Source organism: Parasteatoda tepidariorum, chromosome 9 (genome assembly GCF_982258835.1).
Source record: "Parasteatoda tepidariorum strain Cologne lab strain chromosome 9, Ptep-v5.0, whole genome shotgun sequence".
NCBI classification, from domain to species: Eukaryota; Metazoa; Arthropoda; class Arachnida; order Araneae; family Theridiidae; genus Parasteatoda; species Parasteatoda tepidariorum.
In genome coordinates, this window is record NC_141763.1 from 102,219,773 (window position 1) to 102,244,299 (window position 24,527).

Sequence of the window (24,527 nt, forward strand, 5' to 3'; positions counted from 1 at the left end):
AGTAACAGCATTTTCTACACGAATGTAAATGCATAATAAAATTATTATTTTAAATACGATTAATATATTTTTTTATTTATTTACATAAGACAAATTTTGAAGCATAATACAATGCTATAAATAAATTTAAACATCAATACACTATACTAATGAAATTATGAACCAAATAGTCCAAAATAAATTTATTACTCTCTGAAACAGTTCATAACTTTAAAAGATCTTAAAATCCTGAAATAATATTTGCTCTAATTCTAATATTTATGATTTTGGCTAGAAGCCTCACACATGGGTAAAAACTTCAATATTGCTTTTAGTTCGGATAAATAAATAATTGCAATACTCTGACGGTTCAATTTCATGGACTTTCTCCATAATAACTCGACAGAAAAAGTTTTTGAGGAATTAAGTTGATTTTGATCAACTCATTTTGAATGAAACGATCAAGCCTTTCTGCGCTGTACTTCTGTCCGGGTCATCATTAAAAAAGTGCTTCCAGCTATCTACAACGTCATTTTCGGACATGAGTTAATATGTAATTTTTAAGAAGTACAGTTGGAGACGTAATAAAGCTTTTGTAGAATATAGTTAATAGAAATACATAATAAGTAAAAATACCTCAAAGAGAAGATCTAACTAATCTAACTAACTGAAGTAACTAACAAAAATAATATTTGCACAACATTATTAATCTTTAGAAATATTGACAAACAATGAATAAGGATCGAGAATGTCACAACACATAGAACCATCCATTTAACGTCAAAAATACGTATATTTCACCCTTAATTTTTACTAAGCATGCTTAAAATTTACGTAATACTGAAACTTCGTATTTTAGCATAAAATGGATATCCAAAAATATGTAAAATTCACGCAAAATTAAAAGAAAACAAATTCGTTTATTTTGCAAATATTTTATCAACCTCTTTATATATACTAGGTAGGAATGAATACGTTATTTTTACATATTTTAATGGTAAATTTGCTTCGTCAATAATACGCAAAATACACAAAAGCATTTTTACTAAATCAAAATAGTAAATTTACTTCGTCAATATTACGTAAGACATACAAAAATATTTTTACCGAAATAAAATGGTAAATCTATTTTCTCAATATTATGTACACTATACGGAAGCTTTTTGCCAAACTCTAAATGGTAAAATATACGTCTACATTTGTGCGAAAAATGTACACAACTTTCGTACCGAAATTTAAATGGTAAATTTGCTTCGTCAATAATACGTAAATTATACGATAATCTTACCGAAGGGTAGTAGGTAAAATATATTCTGTTAATATGACACAAAATATACTGATTTTTTTTTAACCAAATATCTCAATGTTAATATCATTCCGTCAATATTGTGTAAAATTTATGCATAAAACGTATTGATTTTACCAATTTCCCAAAACTTTACGTTTAATTTACGTACTATGCTACATGGGTCATTTCATTTTGTATCCGAACCCCCTGTGGTCAGTGCTGCGCTTCCCAAACAAGCTGGTAATCATTGATTTGAAGCTACGTAAGTCCCCAGTGAGGATAGAACTGATGACACCACAATGAAGTCTCAGTACCTGAACCGCATCTCATAGTCATCGCAGCAATTCTATTATTATTATTAATATTATTTCAAGATTAATAATTTGTAACTAATTTATTAGAAATATAGTATTACTATTAATACAATTTCAGCATTGATAACACAAGGGAACAATTTTTTGCTGCATTTACATCGGCACTTTATCTTGCCTGATTCTGGTTTTGGGAATTAATATCTGAAATTAATTTTGTTCGGAAAGCTACAGATTTTTTTTCAAAATGGTATTTGTAGTTTAGTTTATTTTTTCTCTGAATTGTACAAGGAACACATAGGCTTATAAACACATACATATGTTACCGTGAATGACCGAAATCAAGAGAATGTCGACTTTCACCGGTGAATGTCGACAATCACATAGTCGCTTTGGTGAATGTCCGAATTATTTGCTAGATCCGATTGGATATTAATTTATTCGTTGATATCATTATATTTATTCGATATTTTAATATGTGATGAGAATAGATCGGGAGAAATATTGGAGCTCGGAGTACCGGTTAAATGCATTATGCCTTAAAAAAACATAGATGTAGGGCATACCGGGCAAGTGTATACCGGACAGTAGCTCTCAACTAGACCTGGTATATATTTTGCACATTTACCAAAGCGACTTTGTGATTGTCAACAATCACCAGCGGAAGTTAACAACCACCTACTACATTCATATACAGTAACATATACACTTGTCTGCTCCTTTGAACATAACACTTAAGACACAAAACACGTGACCTTAACGTCTTGCATCATAAACTGAAATACATTATCGCCTTCCTTCTACCATGCTTTACGTAGCAGAAGAGTGAAAACACTTAGTATTTAATATAATGAATTTAAAAAATTTCCTCGTTGGGAATTAATAGCATGAAAACTGTATCTTGTATATAGAAATCAATTGCAGATTTAAAATCAGCGATGCGAAAATAGTTATAAAATTTCAAGCATCAGAAGAAAAAAAATTGTTCCCAATGCAGAGAAATGTCCAATACTATTAATATTACTTCAATATTATTAATTTGTAACCACTATTCTATTACTAATATTATTTCTCTGTTAATAATTTATAAACAATATTAAGCAACTATTAATATTCTATTAATGGTGTGTCAATCCTAAAATATTTGGCTTCGATGCGTAACAGTTTTGATGCATTAAAACTTTAATTTATCTATAGAAATTTAGTTATATAAATAGTTTTAGAAAAGTTAGTTTAGTTATAAAAATTTAGTTTGTATTCTAAAAAAAATATTATTTTTTTAAATATATCAATTTTAATACATTTTCATGTAGTTTCGGTTAGGAAGTTATTTATTCACTGTTGCAGAATTATTACAGATTCTCGAGGTTTTTAATTTTACTAATGACAGGACACAAAACTTGATAGTTTCACAAAAGTTTTAAATTTTTATCGAGAGAATTCTTATTTTTAAACTCAACAAAATTTGAATTTAAAATGCATGTGGGCTGACTGAATAAATACAAGTATTCGCATTTCACATTTTCTTGATGACTACTTTAGTTTTATTCGAAATCTAAAAATTTTTACTGTTATCTTTTTAGAATCAAAAACTGTTTCGTAATTTTCAGAAGATTGTTTGCTATAGCAGTTCAAAAGATTGAACTCTTATAGAAATCAAAATGCATGGATCGGGAAAAATAAGAATTTGAAAAATTTCCATAATTATGTGGTTAAAATAATGTATAAAGCATTTTGAGAAATGATTTATTTTTATCTTTTTCATTTCAATTTTTCTTCGGTTACAATAAAACTTTATCCTTTTCATTACCATTAAAATCAAAAACTGTCGAAATAATTTTCTGGAAATATGGAAGTTTATTCTTTCCCGTTTGGGGAAAAAGAAATTAAAACATTTTATCTATAAACCTACTTGCAAATACATGTTACTAACCTGCAAATGTTCGTTAGTATAAGTAATAGATTTTTACAGTTAAAAAATTATGAATAAAAAGATTTTGTACAGTGCATAATTCTGAATTTGATGTCTAACTCCAAGACCCATTGATTTGAATCTGACACACGGGACGAGGAACTTTCTTAAAGAAGAGTTGGGAAGAACTTGCCTTACGAAGGAAAAATATTCTGGCAAAATACTTGAAGGGCAAAGACATTTCTTGTAAAAAGAAATCATAATTCTAAGAATTAAATCAAAATATACGGTATTTAAACCATTGATATGGTAATTTTACCATTCGCTGTTTCCAGAAATTCTGCTTTTCAAAACACTTCTTTTATCTACCAAACAACATGGTAATAAAAGTCATGTTTTATTTTTAATTTTACCTAAAAGTCATTACCAGAATGGTTCGGTAAAATTTAAAATTCTTTTTTTTTTTTTTTGGTGTTCTCATATAGCCAGAAACAGGATAGATTTAACCGTATTCTGGTAGTTTAGACCATACTTTTCTCTCAGCGTTGAGAAAAACTTTCTGGTTGAATTTTTTAATAGAAATTAATCCTCATATTTATGATGAGTGTGTACAACTTAAGGTACTTGGGACGCAGCACACTAGCCTTTCCTATGATTCGAAACTAGGACATCTATATCAGCAGAAAGTATTCCATCCTCTGAATCTGGAGTTTCGAAACTTTACATCTGCGATCCAAAATCAAAGACCAGTACAGAATCGCAAAACAAGGATCCATTTAAAAACTAGCATTGTTTACATTGTTTAATTCGCTATTGCGTGAAATGAACGAACAGTAGTTTTGGAACTCCAAAATGAGGGAAACCATGGGATAAATTCAAATAATTTTGGATTTCCAAAATAAGAAAAGTTGTTCATAAATAAATAGCTATGCAAGAATGCTATCAATGCAATAGCATCACATGACAAAAAATTAGGTGTTTTCTATAAACTAATCCACACTTGTCTAATTAACTCTGTACATTTTGACGCTTAAAATTAAAATAAGTCTTGCTTTCACGTTAGCCGTTGAAATTCCAAATCTTGTACTTTTGAATATAACTCAGAAGACAAGGATGGTACTAAATCTTGTAGGGATAAATTCAAAACCGAGCAGAATTTTCTGATTTCATTTAAACCATTTATCTCTTGGGATGTCTGTGGTGCATTATACTAGCCAAAGCCCATGATGGGGTTTGAACCAGAGTCACGCGTATCAAACGAGATCTGCCAGTCCTCTGAGTCAAGCGTTCTCGATGATGACAAGCGCCGTTATAGTCTACACTCTACAGGGCGACACTCATTACTGCGATCCTTCCGTTACACCGACCGATGCATGAAGTTCCAGTCAGTAGATGCAATGTTATGTCAACGCCATTCATTTCAGTATAACGCTCGATACAAGGCTTCATTCCAAGAAAATCATTCCCGAAACAGGTGTTGAACATTTTTCATGGACAGTGAATCGATATATCGCAAAAACGTTCAGGAAATGATTCGAACCACTATGCTACCGCTCAATAAACGTGAAATACCTTGAATTTTTTATGCAGAAAGAAAAAGGACCGCTTATTCTTATCATTCTCGAAATCATACTTACCTTGGTTCAATAGTTACTGCCGACAATAACATAGACAATGAGATTCGGAGTCGTCTAATTTGTTCAAATAAAGCTTTTTATGGTTTAAAACGTTTTTTCAAATCCTCTCTTTTATAAAAAAAATGCAAAACTTTTACTCTATAAAATACTTACCTATTGCTCTGAGACCTGGAACCTAACTCAAGCTGGTGAAAATAAAATTGCCATTTTTGAGAGAAAAGTTTTGAGGGCCATCCTTGGTGGGATAAAAATAAATAATTCCTGGAGAAGACGATATAATACTAAACTGCATAAAATCTACAGAGAGCCAGATATTGTGAAATTCATAAAAATAAATCGAATGAACTGGGCAGCTCACATTTTCAGAAGGAATGATGACTCAAATTGAAAGAAAATCCTATTACACAAACCCCTAACGAACAGGAAAAGAGGTCGACCCAGGCTGAGATGACTGAATTTAGTTGAGACTGATTTCGTTACTCTAAAGGAGAAAAACTGGCGAACAAGTGTCAAAAGTAGAGAGAAGTGAATTCGAATTCAAAGGAAGGCACTGGCCCACCCTGGGCTGTCTAGCCAGATATGATGATATTCTTATCATTGATTCTTCTTGATTTTATTTTTGCTTTGACTTCGTAGTCGTCTAGACTGGACGTTTGTTGTTTAGCGAAAATGGCTATCCGCGTTATCACATGCTTAACGTCTTACTTAACTATGCATTAACCTCGTAGGTTTAAAACAGAAATTAAAAAATTTGAAGGAAGCAGGATAATATTCTTGAAGAAACAAATCCAGTATTCATGACTCAATATTTGCTTTAGTTTTGTGTAAACACGATATAGTGATTTTATTATAGAACGTCCATTTTCGCTCGGACCATAGAGGAAGATCTGTTGAGAGTTGAATACGTGACAAATAACACGAATATATTTTGAAATTCACTTACTAAATACTGATTATTGCGTAAAATGTATGAAAAGTAATATTTGATTTTCAAAATTAGGAAGTGTGTTAGGAAGATGGAATTGTGTTGAACTATTAAATGTGTTGTGTTGATTATTTAAATGTGTCGTAACTATAATAAGTTTCAAGTTGAACCCTATTATCACACTATAGTTAACCATGGTGAAAGTTCAATGGAAACATGAGTGTGAGGAATTCTATATTATTCAATTTTGTTGTAACTTTATTAAGAAGTTGAACTATATTATCATACCATGGTTAACCGTGGTGTAAGTTGAACGGAAACATGTTTTAACTTAAGAGGACGCCATATGATGAGAGAAATCCTTACCTGCAAATTCTCTTTCACTTCCATTAGTATTCTGAAAATATATAACTGAAACGGAGGCTTTCATTAATTTACAAGTCTATGTTAAGAAATTGCTCCACTGAGCTATTTCTTAATCATAAGATTTAAATAATCAAAAACATTTTCATTATTTTTTGAAATTGAGAACTTAAAATTAAAAATATATATATTGAAATTTTCTGCAAAAAAACATTAGTCTTGCTAGAGTTTTAAAAATGCACATTAAAGCAATGCAATTAGATTATTTATCGTTAGAAAAAGTTAAATCCCAATTGATTCAATTTTTTTATTGCATTTAAAACTAGTTTTTTTTCTTCATGTACTTTAATAACTTTATTAAAAACATTTCACAATTATTTCCAAAAACTATTTTACAAAATGATTCCAACCACAGTAGACACCATTTCACTGCTTATCTCTGTGGAAAATTAATTAAAATATTTCCCTAAGCTCCACTGAGAAATAAAATATTAATAAACTACTTTAAAAAATAAAACTTTAAAAAAATCACACATAAAGTCGTAACTCAAATTTTGTAGTTGTCAGGGGACACCTTATCGCCCTAAATAATAAGTCAATGCAATACTTTACTCTAAAAGGAAATAAAGAAAGCAGTGGTTATTACTAAAATACCACAAAACACCATAAATAAAATTTCGTAATTGTCATGGGACAATGACAATGCCTGTCCTCTTTATAATTTATTGCTTTGCTAACTGCCTACAGATGTTCGGTGCTTTAATCAAAACAATATTTAATACTCCAAAACAATAATTAATAAACTCCAAGTTTTAGATCCCATATTCTCAATCTGCATTTTGCACAAGTATCCCCAGAGAATTCGGTATATGATCCAAGAGTTTTAGTTAGCAATTTAAATTTGTAAAGAGCTTGGGAAAATTTTGTTATTTAGATAGCAACTACTATTCGAGGCTGATTTTTCACACATTTACATTTTTTATAGTAATCTTAGTGAAACTTGTTAAGTTGATCTTAATAATCAAGAATATCAATTCAATCTAGAGTAAATTCAATTCGTCCTTTATAAGTTGACCTCTTATCTAAGTTGGTAATGAAATAATTTGGCACTTGCACTTCAAGAAGAAGAAAACCTCTCATACCCACACATGTGACCTATGACATCAGCTCCAGCTAATCATTATCAGCAAAATGGCGTATTACAGTTGAGCTAAGAGTTTTTCCACATAGGTTGGAATGTTAATTAACGATAAGTTAAATACAGAGCCAAATCGCACTAGTTGAAGCATAATTCTTTCTCGTCTACATCTTTCAATTAACTTAGATTTATTATTTGCTTATGTATTTTATTGTAACCATGATATGGTTTTGATTTATGTACCTAACAACTGCGATGCATAATTATTTTGTTTATGTTCCACGTGTCTTAGATACTGTCTTTGTGTTAAGTCTCTGTGTAAATATATAGTGAAAGATTTGAAATCTTTGAGAAATAATCATTGTGAAAGAATTCAGAATGTGTCAGTTAAGAGAATTGCCACTTAACGGGCTTGGCTTACTCGAAATAGAATGGAAAGAACAGTTGCTAACGTAAGGAAATGTTACGTTTTAACAACCAATCAGAATCGAGATAACCACAGGACATCTCTTGCAGGTGTCCCATTGTCCCACAATTTATACAGGTTTCACTGTTTTGCAATTGATTTCTTTGGAAACTGCATAATTGTGTTAGTTAAAAATAATGAAATTGCCAATCAAAATAATATTTAATAGCTTCAAACTTTAATGCCTCTGTCCTTAACATGTGGTCTGCAAATCTACAATCAGAATATGATCCACGAGACGTAATTTATAAATTAACTTTTTGAAGAAAAAATTTCTTTAACTGTTGAAGGCTTGGAACATAGCTCCTTTAAAAACTATTTAAATTTACTAAAATAATTTTTTACAAAATGGATCAATTTATGCTTGCATATATTATAGGTATTTTCTTAAATATTTGAGTATTCAAAAAAAATACCTGTACAATTAAAATACAAGTACAAGTAAAATACAATATACATGTAAAAAATACAAGTAAAAATCAGTGGTAAGTAGTTTCATACTTGTTTTAATTAACACGAAGACATATCAGTATAAGAATTAAATAATCAACTACGATGTCTTATAATTTCATTCCGTTAACTAATCAATTTATGCAAATGTTCAGCAAATACTTCAAAATTTGTTTTATGTAATTTTGATATAATGTAAAATGGTAAAAATGGATTTTTGGTAAAATGAACTGTATTCAATAATCCAATACTTTTTACCGTTCACTGGGAAAAAAGTATGGTCCAAATTTCCAGAATAGGGTGCAATTTACCGTGTTTGTGGCTTCATTGGAACACCAAAAATCTCAAAAATGCTTTGGTAATGGTTTTGATGAAATTAAAAGTAAAATATGTTTTTATAATACGTAATAAAATCTTGTAAATGTGGTGAAATTTAATTATGATACCTTATATCCTATTTTAATTTACCTTTAATTTTACTTACCTATTTAAATTTATTTTATTACCTATTTAAATTTATTTTATTACCTATTATTCCCATCTTATTATGATACTTTAGAGCACGGCATAAAAGCCATTTATTTGGTAAAATTTACTTCTCGGTTTTGTATTTTTTTACTAAATGTAAAAAATAAATCATTTTGATTTGTAATAAATAATTCATTTTGATTTTCAAAATTATAGTAAAATTTCGAAAATCAAAATTTTCGGCAAAAATTTAAGCCATATGAGCTGAAAAATACCGTTTAAGTACCGTATATTTTGGATTTCATTAACCAGAATTATGTTTTTATTTCATTTCATTTTATTTTTCCTTAAAAATTTCATTATCAAATAGTACAGTCATTTTAGCATTTTACCGTTCCATTCGATCCGGAATTTTTTTATGCTGTAGGCAGTATATGTGTTTTCACTTGAAATAATTTGCTTAACTTTGAATTATGAAAAGTAATTTATAGAAACAATACTTAGTGAAATATTTCTGTCTGTAAGAAAAAATTTGGTTTAGCAAAAAAGAAAAAAAAAAATGGAATGCGATGAGGCTTTCATATGAAGCTGACTCTGATTGGAAAAAGCATATGATTGATTCCCAGACAAATTTTATGCAAAGTGAAATTAATATTCAGGATGTCAAAGAAAATTTTCAGGAGTGAATGATAATACATACAGTCAGTCACAAAAATCTACATACACTGATCAAAATAAAGGTTTCTCAAAAAGCAATTAAATTTCAATTTTAAAAATCATATCACTCCTTCAGTTTTCTCTAAAAAAATTTTTTTCTGTAATAAAAATATTCAGAAATAATAATTTCTAGGTAATTTTGTGATTTGTATAGTAATTATCAAGTCGCAAAAGTCTGCATACACCTGATTGGCGGACGGAAAACAATTTGCATACGAAGTTATTTTGGAAGATAGTATTAGTTTGAGGTTACATGTTTCGTTATCTATTCTAATCTTCATTTCCCGAGATTTTTTTTGACATTGTAACTTCAACAAAATGAGTCAGAGAAAGGAAACATCTTTAGAACTTCGACATATGGTAGTAAGAATGAAATGTGAAAAGAAATCTTACGCAAAAATTGTGAAAAAAAGTCAGTCAACTGTTGACACAATCTACAGAAACTATGTTATGCGTGCAAATGTGCTTAACAAATATCGATGTGGTCGTTTAAGGAAACTTAATGATCGTGATGCAAGAACCATAGTAAGAAAAGTGGAGAAAAATCTGAAAATTAGTGCTCCAAAATTAGCGAATCAAATTGCAACAGCTAGTGGAAAGAAAGTGCATCCAGAAACTGTTCGTAGAATTGTTCGATCAGCCGGCTACAATGGTAGAGCTTCTAGACGAAAGCCGTTCATTTCATGTACTAACAAACAAAGGAGACTTGATTTTGCTTCTGCACATATTGACCAAGATTTTTATTTTTGGAAAACAGTTGTTTTTACAGACGAGAGTAAGTTCAGCGCGTTCGGGAGTGATGGTCGCTGAAAAATCTGGAGGAAAAAAAAAACACAGAAATGAATCCCGAGAATTTGACTCCGACTGTGAAACACGGTGGAAGCAGTGTTATGGTTTGGGGAGCAATGGCGGCCGCTGGAGTTGGCAATTTAGTGTTTATCGATGGCCTAATTAATCGATTTGAATACCTGAAGATTTTGAAAAACAATCTACTTCCATCGATTCGTAAATTGGGACTTGGGAACAACTTTGTTTTCTAGCAAGACAACAACCCAAAACATACAGCTAAGATTGTTAAGGAATGGCTACTCTATAAAACGCCTAAACAGCTCCATTCGCCGCCACAGTCCCCAGATCTTAATCTCATCGAGCACCTTTGGGAGGAAGTTGATAGGAGAGTTCGGGAGCAATCGGTAACAAGCAAGGAAGCCCTAAAGAAGGCAATAGAGCTTGCATGGTCTCAAATTACATCTGAGACGACAAAAATCTGGTTATGTCGATGCCAAACCGAATTCAGGCAGTTGTTACTTCAAAGGGAGGTCCTACAAAGTATTAATGTTATATTTTTTAGCATTTAATTCTGAAAGTTTGTATTGTTCTGTCTCTGTATGTAGACTTTTGTGGCTATATAATTTAATATGTTGTTAATTTTTGTTATATTTTAACGAATTTGTTCATAATTTGTTTCGTTAGATATGAGTTATTATCGAAGATGTTAACGAACATTTTTACAACACCAAAAGGGGAGCAATCTTCAAAATTAACAACGAAAAAATTAAGCAAACAAATCATTTTAGGTACCTTGGAGTTGTAATCGATAAGAAATTAAATTGGGGTCCTCATGTCAATATCCTCAAAGAAAAAGCAAACTCTCTTCTCAAATCTCTTTACAAAATCAATAATAAATCTTGGGGAATAAATCAAAAAGCAAGAAAACTCATTTATAACACAGTAATAGTCCCTTCTCTGGCACACGGTTGCAATATTTGGGCAAAAAACATCTCACCTCGTATATCTAGAACATTAATTTCGATTCAACGCAAATTCCTTTTGAATATTACCAGAGCTTATCACTCTACCCCCACCGCAGCTCTTCATGTTTTAACAAATATTCCCCCTCTTCCAGACCAGATTATGCTCTTGTCATGCTCAACAACATTAACTCAAATAAAAGAAAATGCAATCTTCAATCATATAAGTTATAATCATCAGGACTATGAAAATAAATTAAAAAGGCCAATTTATCACCCATCTTATTATATTAAAAACAAAATCTCTTTAACTGAACAAGGTAACTACGATTTTAGAAAAGAAACTAACTACTTCACTGACGGTTCCAAAACTAAAACAGGCACTGCATTCGCATTTCTTAACAAAGCTCATTCAAAAACTTTCACCTTGGATATTAACAATTCTATTTTCCAAGCCGAACAATTGGCAATATTAGAATGTGTAAAACACATCAAAAATAACTTAAACTTTAATAGACAAATAAAATACATAATCTGGTCAGATTCTAAAGCCTCAATAACATCAATTAAAGACGCAGGATCAACCAACCTCATAACCAAAGACATTCAACATGCACTAATGGACACCGCCATTCAAATCTCTTGGATTAAAGCGCATAACAATAGAAAAGGTAATGAGAGAGCGGATGAATTGGTCAAAAAAGCAACAGAAAACATTAAAAATTACTCCTTTCCTCTCCCTGTTTCACACCTAAAACAATCTCTTAAAAAATCTTTATCAAGTAATTGGCAAAACCAATGGAATAATTCCGATAGAGGACGACGTCTGTTTAGCATCATCAATAATGTCAACTTCTTCAAATCAATTCCAATTAAACAAGTCATCTGGTTCCTAACAGGTCACGGTCCCTTCCCTTCTTTTTTTCATTACCTGCAAATCTCGGATACAAACCTTTGTACCTGTGGTCATCCAGGTACACCAGAGCATTACTTATCAACTTGTCTTTACACAATATCTTGGCATACACGCCTTCCAAACATTAATAATTTATATATTTGGCAAAAAAACTTTCTTACAAATAAAACATTAAAATCTAAATTAATTAACGTAATGAACTTTCTAGCAGAAAATGACTCCTTATTAAAATTTTAATCAAATCGGACTTTTTAAGTAATCTTGATAGTGTTTATAACCTCTTAAACTTTTTTGATATAGTATTCAACCTCAGTTTCTGTATACAAAAAATCAAAGAAAAAGAGAAGGGGGGGGGGGATCTTTTTCAAAATTGTTTATTTAGTTAAGGCAATAACAAATAGTTTATGGCCTTTAAGTTTTTTTTCCTTTTATACTTCTTTTATTATTTTTGTTATTATGTGTTATTAACTTGCACCATATTTAATCTTTGTATTTTTTTAAAATATTGTGACTTTGTACTGATCTAAATTCTTAATAAATTCTTGCTGAATGGGCTCGTTCCTAGGCTGGAGTGGAGCCGGACCAGTAGCCAAGCTTTGGGCTATATGGTAAAGGGTCCATAATGACCTAGGTACATGTCCAAAGCTTGGAGAAAAGAAAAAAAAAAAGATGTTAACGAAAATAAAGTTGTATATTCAAAAATATGAGTAAAATGCTAGATCTGCGAATATTAGCGGGTGTATGTAGACTTTTGTGACTGACTGTATATCGATAAGATGATCCTTTTTTTCAATGAGGATTACATTTTGAATACAAAAATAATAAATCAATTTAAACTAGTCAATGAGATATTCTGAGTCTAATAATGAGCTCAAAATGTATAGTAATAAAATGTTAAGAGATATCTCTCTTTGTGGAAGAAATAATAGACATAAACTGTATCCATATCGTCATGAATTTTTAATTATGGTTCTTTAATATATTTTAAAAACATATATTGCAATCCTTATTCCCTCGTATGAATAAACAATTTGTAGGCAGGAAAATTATATAAAATAATGAATATTACTTTTTTACCAACCTTATACTAATTTCATTACCTAAATCTTTAGAATGAAAGGATTTTTATTTTCTTTAAATCAAAGAACTATCAATTTGTTTCTAAAAAAAAAAGAGGATCATGAATTCCAAATGCATTTGTGTGACGTTGCGTGACATAAATGCAATTTTATCATGATTCATTTTAACTTCAAGAAAAATGAAGATCTTTAAACATTCCTAAATGTCACGCTCGCGCTTGTTTCGCCTCAAATTTGTTTTAAATGCATAATACGTATTTCCCCACTACACCTTCAGGCATCTTTGAAGATGCCGCTGCACTGTTAACTACAATTTTTTTAATCATCGAGAGGAGAGTACTTCAAAAAAGTATCTACAATGCTTAGCTATTATGATTTTATTGAACTGCTTTATTACGCCAACAAAGTCATCGGCAAGTGTTTTTCTAGAAATTGAGGGGGAGATATTCCTTGGAGGTATAGATTCTTTTTTATGCAAAGTTACAATGTAAATGAAGTTTTTATCACACTCCAAAAACTACTTTTTTTTTTAAGCGGAGTCAAAAGCACACATTTTTTATGGCTCTTTTTTTACTATTATTTAACTGGAAGTATTTCTTAAAATGCCCTTAATGAGTGTTGAGTGTTCAAAAGTTTACAATCAGTTTTGAAAAACTTTTGAATGAATGAAATTGACTGAATGAATGTATGTATGATTATTAGCGTTTTTGTGTTAGTGATATTTTTTTATGTTTATTATTAGTTCCAAATAAATGATGAGAACAAAATATAGATAAAATAATTTTTCAATTTTGCTCATTTTTCAAAACACCTAAGAAATTATGCTGTCTTCTATATTTAATAATAAAAAAATTAACACTTTTAGAGGATTACCATTTGTGACAAAAACACGAAGAAATACGCAAATAAAAATCGTAAAATACGCAAAAAAATACTTATTATTAAAAAACTGTCATTGTTGAGAATTGTTTAGTTCCTTACAAAAGTTAATTAATTTATTTTAAAAAAAATATTTTATGGCATTTATGAGTTAATTTCTTTAAGATGTACGTTTCCAGGTAAAAATAACAGTTTACACCATTATTCAAAATTTGGGTTTCAGAAGTGTGGGTTCCGGGAATAAAATGGAAGCTTCTTAATCAGTGTTTTTGAAATTAAATTTCAAAATATAAAATGCTTGGCTGCAAGTGTCTTATTTAGTTGGCGACCTTATCGCGTATTGAAGGTGTACTGAATAAATGTATATGTACTGGAATATTCATGTATTGTCCTAAACAATAGCGTAATTAATCCATTTAGTCCTCGCTAGAACAAGATCTTGATTGAGAACCATAAATGAACTACGCGACGTTAATCTATTCAATGATATCTATACAGATATTATTCCACTATTACTAAATATAAGATTAGCACATAGAGCAAAAATAAATAAGACTATTCATTTTAACGCATTGCAGACATTTAAATCAATTACTTATCTTTAAATATATTTATTCATGAGCACGATTAGAATTTTCTTTCTAAAATTTTGGTAGAATAACGAGCAACAGTTTCCATATCCAGTTAACAGTAAAGTTTACGGTTAGCGGTTTGGAGCTTTACCATTATGGGTTCGGAACCAATTACAACTATAAATACAATGCTATCACTATAATACTATGAATACCAAACTGCACCGTTTTTTCAAAACATTTACAGCTAGCATGGTTTCAAAATCGTGAAAATGAATTTTAACGTGACATCGGATATTGGAGTTGAGCTGTATTTTGTCAAATGAACCATCAAATGTGATTAAGTAGTTTATCTGGTAGTGCCATCTATTATGAGAAATGAGACATTAACAGACTTTTTGGGCTAAGCAGCTATGTGGGGCTGCCATCTTTACATAAATGAGATTATTGCATTCTAACAGGGTTTCTCTCTTTTTGAAAGATATTTTATTGAGCGATAGAGTGTGCTCTAAGAATGTTTGATAATTTTGCCAACATTTTAAAAGTTTGAAGAGCTGGAAGAAAGTGGTATTTCATGTAAACTTTTAAATCACATGTAGTGGTGCGAAAAATAACTTAAAATGAAATTTCAAAACAAAGAATCATGCATTAAAACATAAACTTATTTACCACTGGAAGAAATTTTCCCCCAAAAGTTAGAAGCCATATTCCAATAGTCGCCAATTGAGATATACAGGACATTGGAAAATCTTCATGCGTTGAAGGAATGGAAGAAATATTGTTATTTCAAAGCTGGTTTGAGAACCCCGGGGTTCAGCCGGTCATGAGATTTTATTTTACAACCGTCGTTGAGCAGCTGACCCATTTTTTTGTGCTTACGACTACTAATGGTCAACCCCGTAGCCTAGTAATTTTGAACCCGATCCAGAAGACAAGGGAACTCTCGTGGATCAAGTATTGGAAGAAATTTGCCTTCGTGGAGGATTTTTTTATGGAACTAACCGGCATTTGTGTTCCACGAAAAACCACTAGAACCTCCTACTGTTAGCCTGAATGTAAGGGTATTCTAACCTACGATCCATTTACCACTGAGGACATTACACGACAGCCCTGTGGTCGGTGCGAGTCGGGTGCGTATGGCTTCATAAGGTGGGACTAGTTTCGATATATTTCTGATTTTGTTAGGAGTATTAGGTTAAAACAGTCAATAAACAATTTTACTCACAGTTAATAGTTCTAATATCATCTTTTTTATGGTTATTTGATTATTTGTCTGAATATTGTAAAATGACAATTAAATAAGTTGGTTAGCCAATTTGAAGTTTTTAATAGTGAAGCATCAAATTTCGAGAACAATAAATCATTTTAAATTATAAAATATCGAATTTAGACAACAAAGACTATCAAAGAGTATATATATATTTTTATTTTATTTTTTATTTTAAATTACAAATGAATTTAGTTATTAGAAAAGTTTTGTTCATGGCTATTGTCTCTTGATGCTAAAATTACAAGAAAATTCTATATTTATATTTTCTGTAAAAAAAACTTAAATGGGCTTTCACATTTAATACAACATGTATAATACAACATGTCAAGTAGAATTATTAATCAGGAAAATATGATTTTAAATTCCTTATTTCTTTCAAGCAGTATAGTTTAAAATTTGAACTTCGAAAAACTAATCTAAAAAATCTGCTGTCTTTTAAAATTGCTTAGCTCAAACTTGTTATTCTTTCTCTCATTATTTTTAGAGAAAATAAAACAAGACAATAAAATATAAATTTTTATGAAGAAAATCAAAACAAAATTTCAAAGTAAGTTTAATCCTTTTGTTGTAAATTTAATGATTTCGAAAATGTTAAGAATGAAGTTGAACAAAACTTTTTTAAAGAAAATCTGAAAGTTTAACAATACTTTATCTCACGATAAAGAAATAAAATTTAAATTGATTATCACGAAATAAATAACTGGGTATTAGGATGAGTTCAGACGCAATAATGGTTTTGAATCGGAAAAAAGTAAATGATTACACATTTTTAAAAGATGATGCTCGTATGAGTCTGAATTTCGATCCTATTTGTTACTACGTATACACATTCCCCAGTAGCACAAAAGCTTCAATGGTTTAATCTTTTAAATGAAGTCAATCAGAAACGTTTTAGAAACATTTAAAAATAAATCTTTATATATTCGGAAAACGTGTCTGAACCCATTATCTGAGTGTCCCGAGTTAGATAGGATTCGTACATATTGCAATAAATTTTTCTTATCCGAGAAAACTCGATCAGTGCAAAACTTTTAAATATTACATGTTTTATCTCGTCTTTGATCGTAAAAAGAAATATTCCGTCTTTGCATGGCAAAACTGGACAATGGTGAACCGAGTTTAGTTCCGATTTAGATTTAGATAACGGATTAAATTTCAACCGATTTAGATTTAAAAAAAAATTTGAAGTTCGTCCGAACCTACAAATGTTTTCGAATTTCAAGTATTACGTTAGAAACTGCCACTATACAATCAAAATAAAGAAATAAATCTCAGCTCCGTGTTGCTTAAAGTAGAATAGCTAAAAAAAGAATGGAACTTTTTAAAGCATTACATTTCTAAGCAATACATGGAAGTCTTACATTTCTATGGTGGTTTGTGTATTACTAAGTAATTCTGAGTAATGTTAAAATAAGTAATCCTAAACTGAGTGTTGGAGGAGATTGAAGCCTAAACAAAATGTGTCGTTTCTTATTATTATCAATGGGGAAAAAAACGATATTTTTTGTTTAATTTGGTAGAAGTAGTGGATATAAATTAAACATCTGGTTCATCAATGAAGCATTTTGGGGATGTTTTTATTGAAACTTTCCTGCTCTCATATGGTTTTTTACAGCAGTGCTGATTTGTTGTGATAAAAATACCCATTAAACAAAAAAAGTACTTATTTAGACATTTCTAAGTTAAAAAACATTGTACGAAGGTTTAATAATGAATGATTATAATATTTTACAGAAACGTAAATGAAAGGTTTTAAAAATAGTTGCATAAAATAGGATATTTCTACTTTCCTTTTAAGGAGTAAATAAAAACGTTTCTTAACCGCTTCCCTTTCCAATTTTTTTGAGAAAAAAATGCAAAAAAATCAACCTATTTTTTTATTTTATTAATAAATACAAGGAACTGGAAAAAAACATGATGCACAAGTTTTAAGTTGAAATTTTGATTTTTTAATGTGTTAAAAGCATTTAATTTAACCTCACTTTACTATTCCGATTATCTAGGGCAAATAAAAAAAGTTAAGTATTGGTCTTTATGTATGTTCGCATCTTCGTAATCAGAAGAATCCTTCCAGTCAAGTAGAAATGTGATAAAACAAAACGTACTGAAAAATTCTGCTACGCCCGAGTTTTCTCGGGATAGTAAATATTTGCAATATATACATACCCGAGTTAACTCGGTGTAATCTGGGACGCTGTTAAACTTTTTGAAACATATCGGTGTATTACATATGTTTCAAACGGTAAATACTTTTTATCTTCCCAGTGTTATTTCTATTGAACGAGTTAACCAATATGAATTAAAAATAATACTTTTTTCTAAAATTTATTGTAACTTTTTTTACGTAACTATTAACTGCGCTTTTGTGATGTCACACTCTCAATGCATGATTTAGTTTTATTCAAATAGCACAAATCTCAGGTCAAAGTAGCACTTTAAATTATAATTATTTGTAACTTTTTTATTTTTTATTTATGACGTAAGTACTTGCTCAATTTATTGAGCTTATTTTCTCACACACATACTTATACTATATAATAACAATATATAGTAACTATATAAATAAGGTGATCAGCAAAGATCACTCTTAATGTGCATCTTTAGAATCCTTATCAAGATTGATAACACAAAAGTCACCACATAGGGGTAACAAATTACTATTTTAACCAGTAAAGAACAAATTTCTAATGAAATCCGACATATCACAGAATAGGAAGGCGAGTGTAATAAACATCAAAACAGTTTTAATTGGAAGTAGAAACTTGAAGGTGTTTCTAGCAATCGTCTTTCAATTCTTCCTGCAATCAAAACTTTGCTTGATTTCTACAGCGTTTTTGCCCGTAAAATATTAGTTTGAGACCCCCAATGTGAATACTAGGTTTCATTTTTGATGAAAAGTTTCTAAAAATACACATTAAATGTGAGCTTTAGTCACACCTTGCATAGGATAGAAAATATGATCGCATAAAATAGTATAGAAATTTTTCTCCTCCCGGAATATCTTTTATTTTTTAACTTGGTATCGATTTTATTTAGGAATAAATGTTTTAAAAATAGTCAATGTTTAATATAAAGCTGTTAGCAATGTTACTCTGTTTCTTCTTATAGTTTTGAACTGGGATGAGATAGTACAGTTTACAGAATGAAAACTTATGCAAGCTTAAAGCTAAATTTTATTTAAAATTAATAAAAATAAATAAAAAAAGCTAATTTTGTTTCAACTTATTTATTTAAAGGAAATTTCAAAAATGATAATCCATGTGTTATGGCTCTTACAAAAGTAAAACTTGTATTTGTTCAACTAAACTTTCAAACAAATCCCATATCTATATATTTTTTGACCTAGATGCCTATAAATTTTAACTTTTAAAACTAATTCATTTTTATTTACAAAATCTGGTGTATTTTTATCTTTATTATTTTTAATTCAGAAGAGACATTTTGTCAATCTCTTAAAAGCTGAAAATATTTAAACATTTTGCAATTTTTCTAAAAGAAATAATTTTAATTAAGATATGTATTATGTTTATATAACTAATCCCTTGCCAATTATGATTTTTTTCTCTTTTGTGAAATTTTAAAGAAAAAAGTCTAAATTTCACTTGAATGCTTGATTTGAAAAAGAATAATTTTCCTTTAACGTGTAAGATCTCCCTTTTTTAACAATTCCTTGAATTACTTTGAGTAAGTAAACTCTAAAAAACTCCTATGTAGAAAAGAAATCAACATTTTACAAAATTGAATGATTTTGTTAACTTACGCGGATTTTAAAAAATCAGCATCAAAAAGTTAAAAGTTCGTTTATTTCTTTTGAAAAAAAATAGCGATTTTAGAAAAATAAATTAAAATACAATTTTACAGTTGTAAAATTCTCAAACAAGACATCATAATTAGTAAACTTCGTATTTTTATTCCTTACTTTAAAAAAAATTAATTTGTTAAATCCCTTTTCAGAAATGAAACACCACGTAAATTAATTTTTCAGAATGGAATTATTTATAAATTAATTATATATTTTAATTTTTGAATTTAAAAGATGTTTTCAAATAAAATGAACGAAGTAATTAAAAAGAGAATTTTCAGGAGTAACTCTTAAGTTATAGGAACTAATGAAAGATTTTAAAAATGGTTCTCAGTAATATTTAGCGGCTGGGATAGTCTGGTTGGCAGGGCGTTGGACTCACGTTCGCGAGAACGGGAGTTCGAATCAAACCCACCGAAGACTCCCAGTGTGACTGGTGCACGTTAAACCTGTCGGGTCACAATGTGCTCCATGTTCCCAAAACAAATTATACCTCTAGGGGTATTTAATTGGGGATTGGTCCCTCTCTGGTTAAGGTCAAAATTACTATCTGTGGATGAATGAATGAATGGATGTGTGAATGGGTAGACCCTAAAACGGGTGTGACGTATGGGTGTGGCCGAAGTCGAACCATAGTGCCACAGGAAAACAAGAACAATCGCACCCCTTGCCTTAATGGCTATCGACGACAACAACAACAGTAATATTTAGCGATACAAATTTCAACCTTCAATTTTGCAAACTATTTTGTTAAACTGACAAGTAAATAAGTCTTGAAAAATAATTCGATAAATTCAAGTAACGTAACCTGCACAAATAAATCTGGTCTAGAATTACATAAAATTCAGTGATGTTTATTTTCAATTAACTTGATAAATTAACTTAAATTGTTATTAAGAGAACTTGAAGGAACCTTCAAAATGAAAATTTCAGAATTTTTCTTTTATTTAAACTGGTATGAGTTTCCCTTAAAAACTTTAGGAATTGTTTGACATGTTTTAGAAATATATTACAATTTTAAAACATTTCAATCGATACAACTTGCAAATTTTATAAAAAATAGATAGCAATAAAAATGTACCAAAAAGTATCCTTTGCATCTAAATAAAAATGTAAAAGATTGAAATAAAAAACTATGGACGCATCATAAATCGAAATGTAAATCAGTTTCGATCTCAACTTTGCAATGTTTAAAACATTAAAAGAAAAATGATGCCTTTCTTTGCAAAGCTATGCATTTCGGTACTCTCAAATCACATCATTTTCTGTAATGCTAACTTGAACAAAAAAAATTCTCAGTCGTCTTTTAAATCATTAAATCAGACGTCAAACTTTCAGAAAATATGAGAAAGTACAAAAAAATTAGAATACGAGTAAAAGTATACATAATGGTAAAAAAAATCAAATGAACTCTTTCGCAAATCAACACAAAATTGCATTTATAATTGTTATAATATTTTTTAAAAACTATGTAATTGATGAAAATATAAATAGCAAACTCGAAACATAAATTTTCATCACTTTTTATAAAAAAAAATTTTTGGAAAATGTGATGCTCTTAAATTACGAAGATGTTTCGTTTCAAATTGAAAAGTAAAATCCCGAGCAATCTTGTGAATCATTATATAAATCAAATCACAAACATTCCAGGAAAATACAAAGAAAAGTGGAAAACAATTAAAAGAATATACTTTATTGCAATAAAAATAGAACTCTTTGGTATAATAGAACTCTTTGGTATAATAGAACTCTTTGGCGGGAATTTAATTCTCACAAAATTGCCCTTGTAATAATATTTTCAAAAACAATTTTATTGCTAAAAATGCAAATATCGAACTACAAACGTAATTTGGTTTTACTTTCTAGGAGAAAAAAATTCTTTTTGGAATATTCGACACTCTCAAATCACAGTAATTTTTTGTTTCAATGATTCATTAAAAAAATCTATAGCAATTTTTTAAATCATATAAAGCAAGTGTCAAAATTTCAGGAAAATAAAAAGAAAGTAAAACAATTGAGATATACTTTTTTGAAATAAAAATCGAAGTCTTTGACCAATTCTCGCTATATTGCTTTTATAATTGTAAAAATATAGCTTCAAAAACTATTGCTAAAAAGGGAAATACCAATCGGCAAACATGAATTTTCTTTACTTTCTAGGCAAAAAAATTTTTTTCTAAATATTCGATGCTCTCAAATCACAAAAATGTTTTGCCTCAATGATTAATTTAAAAAATTCTTAGCATTCTTTTTAAATCATTATATAAAGGAACTATCAAACTTTCAGGAAAATATAAAGAAAGTAGGAAACAATGAATAGAATTTACCTTATTGCAATAAAAATCGAACTCTTGGACAAATAAGCACAAAATTGTTATTATAATTGCAATAATATCTTAAAAATTACTTTATAGATAAAAACATAAATTTTCTCTACTTTTTAGACACAAATACTATTTTGAAAATTTGACGATTTTTAAGGTCTCGAAGAAAGGAACTGAAATAGAAAAAATTGAAATGTAACTCACCTGATATGATGAGCCAGCGATGGTGTGTGCGAGCCGTGGAACCGTTTTCTTTAGAGTTGGTGAATGAAGTGAACTTCTGATGGCATTCACGTGACTTATATACTCTCCAATGAGAATCTTCCTATCAGAAAAGTGGGGGTTGAAATAGGGAGGGGCATCAGAGATAGAATTAAATTTCATGGGACACTTCTTCCCTTGGAGGTGGGTGGACTTAATTAAAGCAACATATGTCCACTCGAGAAATAAAGATAAAGTTTCGGACATTCGGAGACGAGAAACTGAAAAATAAGAATGATAAATAGTGAAAAAGGAATACTTGGAATTATTTTTAGCGGGAATTTGAATTTTACAATTCGAAAAAGCGACAAAAACAGTGATTTATTCAGCTATAAATTTCTGATGCCTTTTGTTGCTTCGACATTGTCGAATTTGATTTTTTACAATTGAAAGAGTAAATTTATCGAGTAAAAAATATTTATTTACATCCTTAAATCGATAACGTCTTGCGTTTTTGATGTATTACGAAGACATACGAATGAGGGGGAAAAAAACTTGCGTTTTAAATCTTTTTCTAGTGTACGAATTTACATTTTAGAATGGTTTTATGTTGTTTAATGGACATGTTAAATCTGCTACTATTTGTTTAATTATTAAATTACATCTCTTGCGGTAATTTTTATTTAAATCCTAATTAGAATTAAGATATTTGAGGAAATTTTTTTCGTTTTACTAGGTGGTGGAGCCCCATTGTTCATAGCAAAATAGTTCATATTATTTATGTATAATGCATGAACTAAAAAATTTATGAGCTTACGATTATGTTACCCGCATTTAAACACATCAGTTATGATTTTGTTATGATTAGGACGGATATACGTGGTGATCCGTAATAACAAACCTTATTACATATCTTAGGAATCTTTGTCAAAAATAAAGTAGAAAAATTAACACTAAGTTTTTTTTATTAACATAATAGTGCTAATAGTGCTATTTTTTTATATGTAAAATCATAACAGGTGGTTGTAAAAGCACATAATTTACCCTGTTTTATAGAAAATGTTTTTAACTTAATTTTTGATATTCAAATTTGTCTGAAAAAGGAATAGATCAAAAGATACAAAGGTTTTTTGATAACCATCTCTGCAAAATCATGTTGAAAAATCAGTGTACAATGAGCAAAAAAAGAAAAAAGAACGGATCACCCTGAATAACTTTTGATCTAAGGAACGGATCGGATCTCATTCTTTCACAAATCATAATTTTGACCTGAACCAGAGAACGATCGATCTCCAGTTCAGTCTAACCGAGAGAGTTTTTCGTGGTTTTCTCTCTATGTGATGCAAATGCCGGTTAAATTCATCAAAAAGTCCTCCACGAAGGCAAATTTCTCCCAGTACTTGATACATGAGTTCCTTTGTCTCTTGGAATAGGTTACAAAGCTACGGAGTTCAATTACAAGACTACGGAGTTGAACATTGGTGGTCATAAACCTAAAATTGGATCGGCTGTTCAACGACTGCTATAAAAATAAGTCAAATCTGCCACATAGAGCCCCAGAGGTGTAATTTGTTAAGGGAATATGGAAGACTTAATGACCTGGTAGCTTTAACGTGCACCAGCCACCATTTACTACACGGGGATCCTTCGGCCTGCTGGTTTCGAACTCCCATTCTCATGAATGTGAGTCCAGCTCCCTGATAACCAGGCTACCCCGGTCACTAAGAAAAGATAAACTGTAACAATGGTTTTTTGGCGTTTTCAGTCCGAACTGAATGACGCCGGAAAGCGGTGATTGTTTACAAACCACCCCATGAAAACTGTAGAAAAAATGCGATCCAAATCGGTGACCCCAGACTGTTCGTTTTAATATATAGTGAGGAGAGTTGAGATGATTTCAAAAATGCCTCCATTTATTAATCATTACGAATATTCATGTCTAATAAAATTTAAATATTTTTTTTAAACTAATGAAACAATTTTATTACATTATATCTTATAATTAAATCTAACTCAATGTCATATGAAAAGTTATATATAAATACTGAAATAAAGCTGAAATTAAAAAATATTGAAACT

The 24,527-nt window shown here is 29.9% G+C and overlaps 1 protein-coding gene across 1 annotated transcript in view; it reads right to left on the bottom strand.

Moving 5' to 3' along the window:
- LOC107436961 (uncharacterized) overlaps positions 1-22,587 on the bottom strand; it is an 87,134-nt gene extending 64,547 nt beyond the window's left edge. Inside the window, exon 1 of the mRNA XM_016048801.4 lies at positions 22,452-22,587. The gene's annotated coding sequence lies outside the window, so the exon portion shown is untranslated. The remainder of the gene's footprint in view (positions 1-22,451) is intronic.
- Between the last annotated feature and the right edge of the window lie 1,940 nt (positions 22,588-24,527).